At 41.2% G+C, this 13,763-nt stretch overlaps 1 pseudogene; it reads right to left on the bottom strand.

The window, feature by feature from the left end:
- Window positions 1–12,789: 12,789 nt before the first annotated feature.
- Window positions 12,790–13,381, bottom strand: LOC118842418 (annotated as a pseudogene).
- Window positions 13,382–13,763: the final 382 nt, after the last annotated feature.

The raw sequence follows: 13,763 nt of genomic DNA, 5'->3' as shown, positions 1-13,763 counted from the left end.
CATTGACCTCCGGAATATCGTATTCCAAGCCCTTCGATCTCTTAACGTAGAAGCTGCTAGGTCTTGGATTATTCTGATTGTGTTTCCACAATACTCAAATTGTTTCTTTCTGGCTGCTTGCAGTATTTTCTCCTTGATCTGGGAGCTCTGGAATTTGGCAACAATATTCCTAGGAGATTTCTTTTTGGGATCTATTTGAGGAGGCGATCGATGGATTCTTTCAATTTCTATTTTACCCTGTGGCTCTAGCATATCAGGGCAGTTTTCCTTGATAATTCCTTGAAAGATGATATCTAGGCTCTTTTTTTTTGATCATGGCTTTCAGGTAGTCCAATAATTTTTAAATTATCTCTCCTGGATCTATTTTACTGGTCAGTGGTTTTTCCAATGAGATATTTCACATTGTCTTCCATGTTTTCATTCCTTTGGTTCTGTTTTATAATATCCAGATTTCTCATAAAGTCAGTAGCTTCCACTTGCTCCAATCTAATTTTTAAGGTAGTATTTTCTTCGGTGCTCCGTTGGACCTCCTTTTCCATTTGGCTAATTCTGCCTTTCAAGGCATTCTTCTCCTCATTGGCTTTTTGGAGCTCTTTTGACATTTGAGTTAGTCTATTTTTTAAGGTGTTGTTTTCTTCAGTGTATTTTTCAGTATTTTTCTGGGTCTCCTTTAGCAAGTCATTGACTTGTTTTTCATGGTTTTCTTGCATCCTTCTCATTTCTCTTCCCAATTTTTCCTCTACCTCTCTAACTTGCTTTTCCAAATCCTTTTTGAGCTCTTCCATGGCCTGGGACCAGTTCATGTTTTTCTTGGAGGCTTTTGGTGTAGGCTCTTGCACTTTGTTGACTTCTTTAGGCTGTATGTTTTGGTCTTCTTTGTCACCAAAGAAAGAATCCAAAGTCTGAGACTGAATCTGGGTGTGTTTTCACTGCCTGGCCATATTCCCAACCAGCTAACTTGACCCTTGAGTTTTTCAGCAGGGTATGACAGCTTGTAGACTAAAGAGTCCTATGTTCCACGTTTGGGGGGGATGTGCCAGCTCTGCCGCACCAGCACTCCTCCTTCCCCAAGAAGCAATAGCAGCTGTAGCTGCCCCACCTCCACTGCCCAGGGGCGGTGGCCGAACTGTGAACTCCTTCCACTCCCCCACCTTCTCCGCTGTCTTTGGTGTTTGTGGGTTGAGAAGTCTGGTAACTGCTGCAGCTCAATGATTCAGGGCGCTAGGGCCCAATCTGCCAGGCTTCTGGTCTGGTTGGTCCAAGCAGCTCACTCTGGGCTCTGCTCTGCTCCACTCCCAGCTCCCAGCTCCCAGCTCCGTGTGGGATAGACCTCACCCAGAGACCATCCAAGCTGTCCTGGGCTGGAGCCCTGCCTCCCTCTGCTGTTTTGTGGATTCTGCTGTTCTAGGATTGGTTCAGAGCCATTTTTTTATAGGTTTTTGGAGGGACTCGGCAGGGAGCTCTCTGCTTTCCAGCCGCCTGATACTTCATTTTGTTAAAATGTCCCTGGGTTCTTGAAGGTTATGTCAGTGAAAGGAAAGCCTGGGCCGGACCTACCATGTGGAGAAGATTTTGAGTGCAGGCTGGGATCCAAGGTCCATCTTTGCTGAGTGGTGATATTCATCACTAAAATGTTGGCCACTAGGTAAGGAATTTTAAGATAACTTATAAAACTGCCTACAAAAGCATTTGGGGGAATGTGACCTGTTTCAGGGAAGGGAGCAAACACAACTGATAAATAATAGCTCTTCTGAAGCAGTGGAGTGATGGGGCCTGGAGTCAAAGTTTGAGGAAACAAGTTACTGACCGCCTCACTCAGAGCTTCAGAGATGTTTTCATCTTTGTTGAGCTCCAGCTCCACAGAGCTCTGACTCGATATGTAACAGCTCATTCCATGTTGGGCATGATTTATTAGAGGACCTCATAGGCTCCAGTCTGCCTTGCATATACTAATACACAGCATCTTTGTTGTTGTTCCAGGGACCCTCTACGGAGGAATATTGGCACATCATTGACTTGTCTCTTAGTGGCTGGGCTCTAAGTAAGAAATCTTTGAATTTTTATCAGCAACTTGGCTCATTCATCTGTATTTTGGATTGAGGAACATCCAGACACTATTGAGCTTGATTGAACCCAATGAGTTATCCTTAAATGAGTTTGTATTTTAAAACACAGTAGTTGGGTTCTTGAGGTTCCCATCTCTTCTCTCTAGCACAGTTGAAGCTTCTTTACTTAGGGTCCATTAACTTGTTCATAAAAATAAACATTTTTGATAACTTTTGTAAAATGATGTCAATGAGATAGTATTTTTAAAGGACTTAGCACAGTGCCTGGCACATAGTAGGCACTTAATAAATGCTTGTTCTCTTCTCTTTCCCCTAATTTCATGTATTATGTTTTGCACATTTAAAAATGTTATTCTGAGCAGGGGTCTCTAGATTTTATCAGGCTGCCAAAGGGCTCTACGACACAAAAAAGATTAAGAACCTGTCCTGTTTCCTACTGTTCTGCTTAGGAGATCATGTGACACAGTGCCAGCAGTTGGGTGTGTCAAGGGAAATTCCTGATTAGCCCTTAGGAAGCAACAAGAACCGCAGAGCCAAGATGTGGATTAAGCAAAGGGCAGCTCATAACACAGGAAAGATTTAGGGGAAGGGACTGATGGTCCTAAGTACAGGGGTGGGGAACCTGTGGTCTCAAGGACACATGTGGCCATCTAGGTCCTCAAGTGCAGCCCTTTGACTGAATCCAAACTTCCCCTTAGGGAATGAATCCCCTTAGGATTTGTTATGTGAAGTTTGGATTCAGTCAAAAGGCCGCACTTGAGGACTTAGACAACCACATGTGGCCTTGAGGCCACAGGTTCCCCACCCCTGACTAGGATGTGTCACCTTCCAGTGGAAAGTGGCATGAGAGGTTTGGCCACAATAGAGAAGAGATTCAAATGGGGGCTAGAATAGGGTGGGGAGATCCTCTCTTTTTCAGGATCCTTAGCTCAGGGGGTTAGGCATGGCCAGAGTCTGATACCAAATCTCCCGCTGAGGCAGGAGTGGAGGAGCTATCATTGGTTGATGACAAAGAGCAATGGGGTTCTAGTCCTGATATGCTAATTAGGCCACCCTAAGGTGATAGAGAAAGATCTTTATACTCCAGTGTAGGTGGGCCAAAGGTCACTATAAAACTCCCTGTTTTAACTTGAAACAAAAATGTTGGTTTGGAAAACAGCAGAAGAAAATGGTGAATTCTGCAGCTTTGGCTCAGGATGTGTTTCTGATCCCTCTTGGAACGTTTTCCTTTTTCTCTCTAAGTTTGTCTGTCATCTGTGGGTAGAGAACTGCAATCAATATTGGATTCATTTCATGTTTGGGACTTAATCGGGTGGCTAAGAAAACTATAACCATGGTAACTATCAAGCAATTCTAATCACTGATGCTAATCACTAGGTTAGCTATAAAGAAACATTTCCAACTCCATCTCACGGATTCATAGGCAGATTAAAAATGGTTAAAGCTAGAGATTATATTATTCTCACCTAGTCTGACACCTTAATTTTACAAATGAGGAGACTGCAATAGTGGGGAGGTAGCTTCCCCAAAGTCACATAGATAATAATAGAAAAAGATAGATTTGGACTCAGGTTCCAGTGGTTTTTTTTTTTTAGACCATTCTCAGCAGTATGGGCCGCTATGAACTAGAGAATGTTCCCCTGGTGCACTTTCTCAAAAATGCATAAAAAACAGAGTCAAAAGGTTCCTCGTCCATCCAGAAATCCCTGTTTGGGAGGTGCAACAAGTAGGGGTACTGCCAACAGTCAGGACTCTGAAGGTATAGGGCTACAAATCACTAAGCATTCTGCCCCCACTGACTGCTATGCCCCTAGCTTTTAGCTAATGATTAATCATTCATTCCTCCACCCCCTACTGACTCCTTCTGTTCCTTCGGACTCAATTTGTCATTCCAGTCAATTGTATCTCAATGGCTATGGTTAAGCAAAAAAAAAAAAGTATATATATATATATATATATATATATATGTACACACACATATGTATATGTAGGAATAGCAGAGCAAGAAGCAAAGTATTCATTCTTTTAGAAACATATCCTATGTATAGGATATGTATCTAGCACTTGGGGGACACTCCCAAGTAGCATAATGATTACTTCAGGTTCAAGGCGCACTACATTTACTCAAAACCATAGCTTATGTGTCCTTGCTAATATATTTACTTTTGCTAGTCAGTCAGATCATACAATTAATTCAAAGCAGAAACATTTAATAAAATAACATAGCAAGAAAAGTAACAGTAAGACATTTCCCCCATGTATCTGGGGTATACTTACATATAAATATTTCTTTTTACATTTTTTTTTGCAGGGGGGAAGGCACGGCAATTGGGGTTAAGTGACTTGCCCAAGGTCACGCACCTAGTAAGTGTGTCAAGTGTCTGAGGCCACATTTGAACTCAGGTCCTCCTGACTCCAGGGCCGGTGCTCTACTCATTGCGCCACCTAGCTGCCCCAACTTACATATAAATATACATGTCATCAGAAGGACAAGTGGATACATATAGGTAACACACATGGAGAGATGTATGTGTGGGAACATGTGTCCAAATACATATGGAAAGAACTCATTTTTCAGGTGCTGCAGGATTCTATATACTCATATAATGTCATTATATTGCTTGCACTGGACTTTCAGTGGGAGCATCCCATAGTTTTGCATGGGATGAACTCTCTTCTAGGGGTGTGGTATCTCCTGATTACTTAGTGAAGATAGGCATGTAGCCATGGTGTTGTTACCTGTTAGTCTCAAGTGGCCTCTGCTTGATTGTGCTCTGCTGGCTTATATTTGCACTAATAAGCATGAGATTCTGTAGCATTTCCTTGCTTCTAGCACTCCTCCTCCTCCTCTTCTTTTCCCTCCTCCTCTCCCTCCTCCTCTACCTTCTCCTCCTCCTCTTCTTTCTCCTCCTCTTCTATCTCCTTCTCCTCTTCCTTTTCTACCTCCTCCTCCCCCTCTTCCTCCTCCTTTTTCACCACCTCTTCCTACTCTTCCTCTCTGTCTGTCTCTATCTCTTTCTCTCTCTGCCTCTGTGTTGCAACAAATTTGGCTAGCAGCTGCCGTGGGGGTGAAAGACCAACACAAGCCCAACAACAAGAACGTTGCCAGCACATGTTCTTTTGATCTGCTTTACTAAAGAAAGTAACGTTAGGAGGTTAACAACCTTATTTCAATCCAACATACAAATATCATTCACTTAGTTTGGGGTGAAAAGCCAGCACCCTGAACTTCAGAGCAGATACAAACAAATTACAAACATACAGTATAAACAGATCAAATACAATTCATAGTTACCAAGAAAGCATCAACATCTGGCTTCACAAGCTGGAGGGCTCTTAACTACAGCTGCCCAGAGTCTACACATCAACACTCCTCCAAGAGTGAGTGCCCCCAGAAAATAGCTCTGTTCTCTCTTTTTATATACCCTTTAGCCTGTCATCAAGTCATCTGAGCGACCAGAACTTAGCTCCTACTATTGGCTCTGGTCTTAGCAACTACGCCTACTAGGGTTTAGCACCTAGTAATTAGGGGTTTGGGCCTGGGGCTTTGTACCTAGTAAGGCTCAATCAAAGATACTTATCATTCTAAAACAGTAAAAAAGTCCCAAATTAATTGATATTACACTCTGTCTCTCTCTGTCTCTGTCTCTCTCTCTCCCTTCTCACCTGTAATTCCTGTTCACCAAAGACAATGCTTCTCAGAAATCTCACTTTGACTTAGGGTAAGAAATTACTTGTTATTCCTTGCTTAATTTCCTATCAATATACTGTATCCTGCAAATTGTTACAAACAGCTAAGGGCTTCTTAGTGTCTCATCCCCAATACTCTTGGTTTCTCATACAAATGAAAGGAAAGAGTAACAGACACAAAAATAAAACTAAGCTTTTATACTGTCACTTGTTCATTCGATCACACCTTGTGAAGTCACTCTTGGGTGTTATTGGAAAGCTTTCTGTGGGTTAGAGATTGCCTAAAGGCTGTAAGACACCAACCCAGACTGGGAAGCAAGATGATGGAGTGAGTGAGAAAAAAGCTGGACTGAGTGTCTGAAGTCTCGGGTAGTGTAATGGAAAGATCACTGAATCTGTAGTCTGAATCTGTACCCTGAATTCTATCTCTCCTATTTACAAGTGAAGGAACTGTGGATAAGTCATTTCCCCTTTCTTGAACCTCAGTTTCATCAATCTGTAAAATGAGGGGCTTGAACTTAGTGCTTCCTTTGTGTAGCCCCTGATCTTCCCCTCTGAAAGTGATCTCCCCTGTCTCAAATTTTCCCAGTGTGCTTTGTCTGGAACTCTTCTTTGCCTTTCCTCTGTTAATTATTTCCTACTTATATTTGTTTGCATACTGTCTCCCCTATTAGATTGTAAATTTCTTGAGGACAGGGACTGTCTTTTGCCTCTTTTGTATCTCCAATGCTTAGCACAGTGCTCAGCACACAGTAGGCACTTAATAAATGTGTATTGAATTGATTTGTTCCTATTGCCTCTTAGCTTGTGTTTTTTTTTGTCTATATACACATTGAATATTCCCTAGTAGAACATAAGCTTCTGGAGGGGAAGAACTTCCATTTTCCTACGATCGATTTCTAGTTGTGTCTTATACACAGTAGGTGTTTAAAATAGAGGTTTGTTGAACTGACTATATAGTCTTGGGCAAGTCGTTTTTCTTCCGTAAGTCTTAGTTTCCTTTTCTGTAAAGTGAGTTTACATTCTATTAAGGGAGATAAGAAAGAGACTCAAATAAATAGAATAGAAATTAGAATTAAAAGAGGCATAGTGGATAGAGAAGTGACCTTAGAGCAAGGAGGGCTAGGTTCAAATCTGTCTCTGTCACATATTGGCCATGTGATCCTGAAAAATCACAACTTCCCAGTGCCTCAGACTAATACATTTTGGAGCAGGTAACAATATGCATTGATAGATGGAATCTCCTTGTTGGGAGCAATGTCCCTCAATGAAACCATGGGTCCCATTAAAAAAGAAATGCATGAAAGCGGAATAAAGTGCCATGGAAAATCAAAGAATGGAGATACAATTTATAGCTTGAAGGTGGGACAGGATCAAAGAAGACTTTATAGCGAAAGTACCACCTTGAAGAAAGGGAAGAATTTCAACAGATGACAGGTGGGAAAGAATATTCCAGGTACAGGGAATTGCATGAGGAAAGGCACAGAGATGGAAGAGGATAGAATGAGGTCAGGGGTACAATGAGTTAGTCCAGTGTGAAGATGATGCAGAATTTGTGAAGGGAGTATCTGTTCCTGCCTGCCTCCAGATTGTGAAGATTTAATGAGATAATAACTGTGAAGATACTTTGAAAACCATAAATACTTCAAGATGTCAGTGATATAGGATTTTGTGGGTGAATTTAGTTCTGAATCCCCTCCACTCCTGAAATAGATGGTCTTCATTGGTTTCTATGGTCAAAGAAATAAATCACCCGAAGGCCAACTTTCTGGCCTGAGCTAGGCTTTGATGCTCAGCTGGGCCCTAATTAAAAGCTTTTTTTTTAGCCTTATAGGACCAGCCAGAACTTGTGTGCTATTGAGAATCCAGGATCATGCCTTGATTATCATGTGTTAAAGTTGTATCTTGTTCTAGTCCTCCTAATCACTTCTCTCTTCTAGTCAAAATATTAAGTTTATAAGTAGCTGGTATAAAGTGGCAATAACAGGAAGTAAGATTGCAAAGGGAAGTCAGGTACAAAGTGCTCCAAAGATCAAAGAATATAATTTACAAATTGTATTGTATATTAGCCAAAAATCACATCCTGGTAATATGTGCTAAATCGGGGGAAGCCATCTAGGCTTTGCTGTCAAGAATTTTTGGTCCTGTGATTTGTAAATCTCAGATGACTTCTAGACATCGGCAGTAAGACCAGCTGATCACCAAATGGTGCTGATAAGTTTGAGAAGATGTGGACCTATTAACTTTAAAGTTTTACTGACAACTTTGAAAGATTTTGATATGTTAATGAACTAATCCCAAGGTGGCACTGAAAAGAATTAGTCTGTTTCCCCTATAAAAATGAGACTTCAAACTCTTCTATTTCCGAAGCATTGCTCCATCTCCATCAAGTTCATGTTGCCTAATGCTCCCAACTCTAATCCATGGTTATGTGAGTGATACTCCATGTCATTCCTCCTCCCTATCCTCTTTCCTATATTATCTGCCTTCCTACAACATCCCATCCCCTGTCCCCATGCTGTCTGCCTCTATATTCCTTTTGCTGCTTGTCTTTGTACTTTCTGTGCTGTTTGTCCCCATGCCCTCTGTGGCTACTAAAGTGTGATTACAGTCAAATTTCCCACTGCCATCATGATTTTTCCCAACAAGTATGCAAAGAACTGGGTATGTCTGTTCTCTTTTCATAATTTAATTACCAATTCAGATAGCATATATCTTCACTCAGCTGATTTCCTTTCAATTGAATGACCCTGTTTCCGTAGCTATCAAGGCTTACATTTATATGTTTTGCATTGCTTGTCTCTCTTGACACTTCACAGAAGTCCTATTCAAACAGCATGCCTCAGGTTCTTGAGAAATGCACCAGCAAACACAAGTTTTGACAGGTTTGACTGTTGGAAAGGCTTTGAACATTGTCCTATAGACAGTCTCTCCTCCAAAATGCTGCCTCCCATTGATATGTTAAGATCCTGTCATACTTTGTAGATGTAACAACAGAATTAGCTTTGCTCAATGGCTATGTTAAGATAATATCATACTTTATAGATGTAATAGCAAAGGTAATTGCTAAATGGTTATGATTATTAATATTAAATGATATATGTAACCTTATATAAACTTACCATTTTTTTGCTACTATCATGTAGAATATATAGGGCAAAGTCTAAATGGAAAAGGTATTCACTGAAGATTTTGAAGTTATCCTGATGCCTCTGCTTGTGCATGGCATTATGCTGATTATGTCAAGTCTGGGAACATTGCAGAGCCTCCTTAAAGAGATTCGTGACAAATAAAATGAGATTCATGACAATAAAATATAACAAGTCACATAGAAAAAACCCCAAATGAATGAGAAAAGCCTATTTCCAGACTATGATATGCAGTTGAATGGGCAGTCCATGGCTCTAGTCTATGACTACATATATCGCAGAAAGACACCACAGATAGATGCAAGTCAGACCCAGAATTTAAGAGGAAGAACATAGCAGTTTGGATTGCCTTTAAGAAACTGTAAAGCTTGCTTTAAAAAACTCTTAGCTTTTCTCTGAAACAAAAACCTACCTTTTTGCTACCAATATCCTTCTAGTGATGGTATATAGCTATGAATTATGTAATACCATATTGTATAGTATACTCAAAATTGAAGATTACCAAAAGGACAATAGAAAGACATATGATGGGCATAAATAGAATATAGCATATTAGTAAACATGAGTTATATTCACAAAGTAGCATAAATGGGTTTTTAAATTTGTTTTAGGTTTAGATTTGTAATTTTTATTGTGGGTAATTCTTGTGTGGAAACTCATAGTCTTAGAGAGTTTCCATGCTGGGAGACTGAAATGTTGCTTTCTAACATCTAACAGTGGTAGGACTTGAATCCATTGAATCCAGGTATTCCTGCCATCAAGCCTGTCCATCTCTCCATTACTCCATGCTGCTCTTCTATAGAAAAGATGTCACCAAGGACATAGATGACTATGAAAAGAGTTGGGCTGGTCCCATAACAAGAGTAAGAAATAATAGATGGGCAGCCTGAGTGTTGCACGGGGACCAAAATGATAAAAGGACTAGAGGAAGACTCCTTGCTCACTTGCTAGCTCTTCTCCTTACTCTGTAGTAGCCCCTCCTGTACACAGAATGCTGCAGCTTCTTGCGTAGGGATGTTCTTTTGAGCAAAAGGAGAAACAGCTTGGCTTCTCTGCTGCCTGAGGCATAAAAGATTTAGCCAAGTGGGAACTGATGCTAGAGATTATATCAGAGTTCCTACTGCCTGCCAGGAATGCCTTCCTGAGCTCCTGACCTAGCATGACTGTGGAGGCATAGAGCAACTGTACTTTACATCCTTTTAACTTTTGAAGGTATATTCTTTTATTTTCTCGTTATTAGTAAAGTTGATTTTATTGTATGGTCCAGGGGTGCCTCACAGCCTCTTAACCACTGAGCCAGAATCACTGGTCTGGCCTAGATTAGGCCTGGCTCACAGTGCTATCCATACCTTGTCTTACCATTTGGTTTTTGTCCATGGTCTTCCACAGATTCTCTCCAGAGATCCACTCCAAGTGCTGGTGATTTTCCTTTAAATCAGAAATTCCTAACCTGGTGTCCTTTGATAGACTTTAGGGTGTCTGTTACCTTGGGTGTAAAAAAAAATTACATCTTTATTTTCACCAACTCCAGCTGGAAATTTAACAATTCTTTCAATTATGATTGTAGATGACAAAACATTATTCTGTAACGGAGCTGCATAGGCTTTACCAGAATGACAAAGGGGTCCATAACACAGAACCCCTGGTCTAGATCTTGTTATATTTTGAGGGTGCCAAGTGTTTTCTCTCTATTATCCTTCTTGCATGCCCGTAACTGGCCCATCTCCTTTGTCTAATCATGAATTTCTTCTTTGACATTCCTCACATTATTTATTGGACATAGGTCATCACTGAAATATGCTGTAGCTTACTTGTGACCCCTGTGTGTCTCTTAATTGTCCATTAGGTCACCATAACTTGAATTTCTTGAAGACTATGGTGTGTCAAGATTTGCAGCCAAGGGATGCTACCGGGAGAACATTTATGCTGAACAGATGAGTCTTTGCACTAGGACGTAGTTTGGGATTATTAAAATCACTGAGAAATTTCCCAAATGTAACCTACCCCACTCTCTTCCTCTTATTAAATTCTAGGCCCAACCCACTGTTCATCTGCCATGTCTATTTTGGCAGCAAGGTGGTGTAGTGCACAGAGTGCCAGGCCTGGAGTCAGGAAGACTCCTCTTCCTGAGTTCAGATCTGACCTCAGACACTTACTTGCTGTGTGACCCTGGCCAAATCACTTGACCCTGTTTGCCTCAGTTTCCTCATTTGCAAAATGAGCTGGAGAAGGAAATGGCAAACTTCTCCAGTATCTTTGCTAAGAAAACTCCAGATGGGGTCAGAGAGTCAGAGAGGACTGAAAAATCACTGAACAACCAATGTGTCAGGCACCGTGCTAAGCACTTTGCAAATATAATAATCTCTTTTTATCCTCATAACAACCTTGCAAGGTGGGTGCTGTTTTCATCCCCATTTTACAGTTGAGAAAACTCAACTGTAGATTAAGTTTATATTAGATTAAGTCTAGGTGAGGCCCCTGCCTAATCTAGACCAGACCAGAGATTAGATGATTTACCCAGGGTCACATAGTTATTAAGTATCTCAGGCTGGATTAGAACTCAGTTTTCCCTGATTCTGAGCCCAGCACTCTATCCACTGCACTACCTGACTGCTTCAGCCATCTAATAGAACCCCTTCATTTTACAGAGGGGGAAACGGAGGCCTGGATAGGTCAGACTACTTGCCGAAAGTCACAGGGTGATTTTGAGGCAGGATTTGAATTCAGGTCCTCTGACTCCAAATCCAGCACTAATTTTGCTATACCTCATGAGCTCCCATTAATTATGTTATCACTTTAAGGGTCACAGAGCACCTTTCTCACAACCACTCTTTGAAGGAAGGAGTGCAAGTATTATTCCCATTTTATAGAGGGTAAAAATGGGTGTCAGAAAGGAGAGTGACTTGCCCAAGGTCTTCTCAGCATATACAGCCCTAATGTCTCTCCTGAACTCCAGTCTCACATCTGGACATCTCTGCCTAGATTCTATAAGCATCTCAAATTTAATACATTCAAACACTGAATTCATTCATCATTTCCCTCCCAATCCTGACCCTCTTCCAGAATTTCCATTTAGCATTTCTGTTGAGAGTCCCCAGATCCTTCCAGTCACTCAGGCTCATGATCTTAGTCACTCTTGACTCAGTTGAGACCCCTCATTCTCCCTTACCTTCCACATCCAACCAGTTTTGTCAAGTTTTGTTAATTCGGCTTCACAATGTCTTTTGCATCTGCCGTCTTCGCTATACTTACACAACTACCCTCATCACTTCTTACCTGGACTACCTCAATAGCCTCCTGATTCACCTCCCTCCTTCCATTCTTTGCTTATCTGCCACACAGCTGCCAAAAAAACCTTCCTAAGGCATAGATCTGATTAGGTTTCTCTCTTTCTCTCTCTCTGACTCTCTTGGTCTCTCTTTGTCTCTGTCTTTCGATCTCTGTCTCTCTCCTTCCCTCTCAAGAATCTTCAATGGCTCTCCAGGGCTCTTAGATAAACTACAAATTCCTTGACTTGGATTTTTTTTGACTGACCAAAGTGCTTTATTGATTGTTAGATTCTTTCAAGGGTACACATTTACCCATGGTGGATAGCACAGAAAGAGAGATAACTTCGACTTGAGACCTGTAGAAACTCTGTACAGGTTGTTTGCTTCTGCAAACATTTGACTTGTGTAGTAGAACTGTAACTCGAGGATCCGAAGGAAACTCAAAAGATACATAAAAAATCGGGGAGGACTTCAGTATGGTATAGTCCTAATTCTTTTGGTTTTTCCTGCCTTGTTGGTCAACTGATCTGGAGAGTTGAATGTGAATGTTCGTAAAGTTCATGGTTTAATGTCCAGTCAGTCTTCGTAGATATTGCTTGCTCTTGAGAGTTCCATTTATATGGACATGATGTGTTTGACAAAGGCTTCATAATTGATGCAGCCACTGGAGTCCTCTTGACCTGCCAACAGGGCTTCCACCTCCTCTTTCTTCATCTTTTCACCCAGGGTAGCTAGCACGTGGTGAAGTTCAGCTCCCATGACTGTGTCATTGCCCTCCTTGTCAAAGACATGCAGTTCCTCAATGAAGTCTTCATAACTTCCCTGGTCCTTGTTGTTGGAAATGGCCTGTATCATGGCCAGGAACTGCTCAAACTCAATTCTTTTTGGCATTCAGCTCTTCATTGCTAGGGTTTCCCAGAACTTTCTTGACCTCTGCATTGATTGGGTTGGTACCCAGAGCACACAGGACATCACCAACTTGGCTTAATGTGATCCTGCTTTTGCCAGTCCTGTCAAAGAGGAAGAAAGCCTCCTTGAAGTCAGCAGTCTGGTCAGCACTGAAGGATGTGATGGAGTTGTTGAGAAGCTGGCAAAGTGAACTGAGGGCTGCTTTTGTTCCTGAGTCCTCAGCTTGGATTTTAATGTCCTTCACAGTTTGGCTCTTACTTACCTTTCCAGGCTGACCTTTAAGAAGTCTACATTCCATTGTAAACTACTAAAACTACTAGTTATTCCTGACCTCAGCACTCCTATTCCACGCTGTCACAGACCATCCTCTATGACTAGAGTATACTCCTTCTTCACTCATACTACTCAAAATCTTTGTCTTCCTTTGAGTAGCAGCTCAGATCCTACATCCTCTGTGAAGCTTTCCCTGATACTCCATTTTGTTAATGATTTCTCCATCTTCAACTGACCTTATATTATGCTTATCTATCTATATACTTGTAAAATCTTCAAGCACAGGAACTTTTAGCTTTTTTCTTTGTCTCCCTGATGCCTAACACAGGACCTGTAACTTAGTACTCACTTTAAAAGTGTTTGTTGAATTGAAAAGAAAGCCTAATTGAAATGCCACTTCCTCCATG

The sequence above is a fragment of the Trichosurus vulpecula genome, chromosome 3 (assembly GCF_011100635.1).
Source record: "Trichosurus vulpecula isolate mTriVul1 chromosome 3, mTriVul1.pri, whole genome shotgun sequence".
Lineage (NCBI taxonomy): Eukaryota > Metazoa > Chordata > Mammalia > Diprotodontia > Phalangeridae > Trichosurus > Trichosurus vulpecula.
This window is presented reverse-complemented; position numbering and strand designations above follow the sequence as displayed.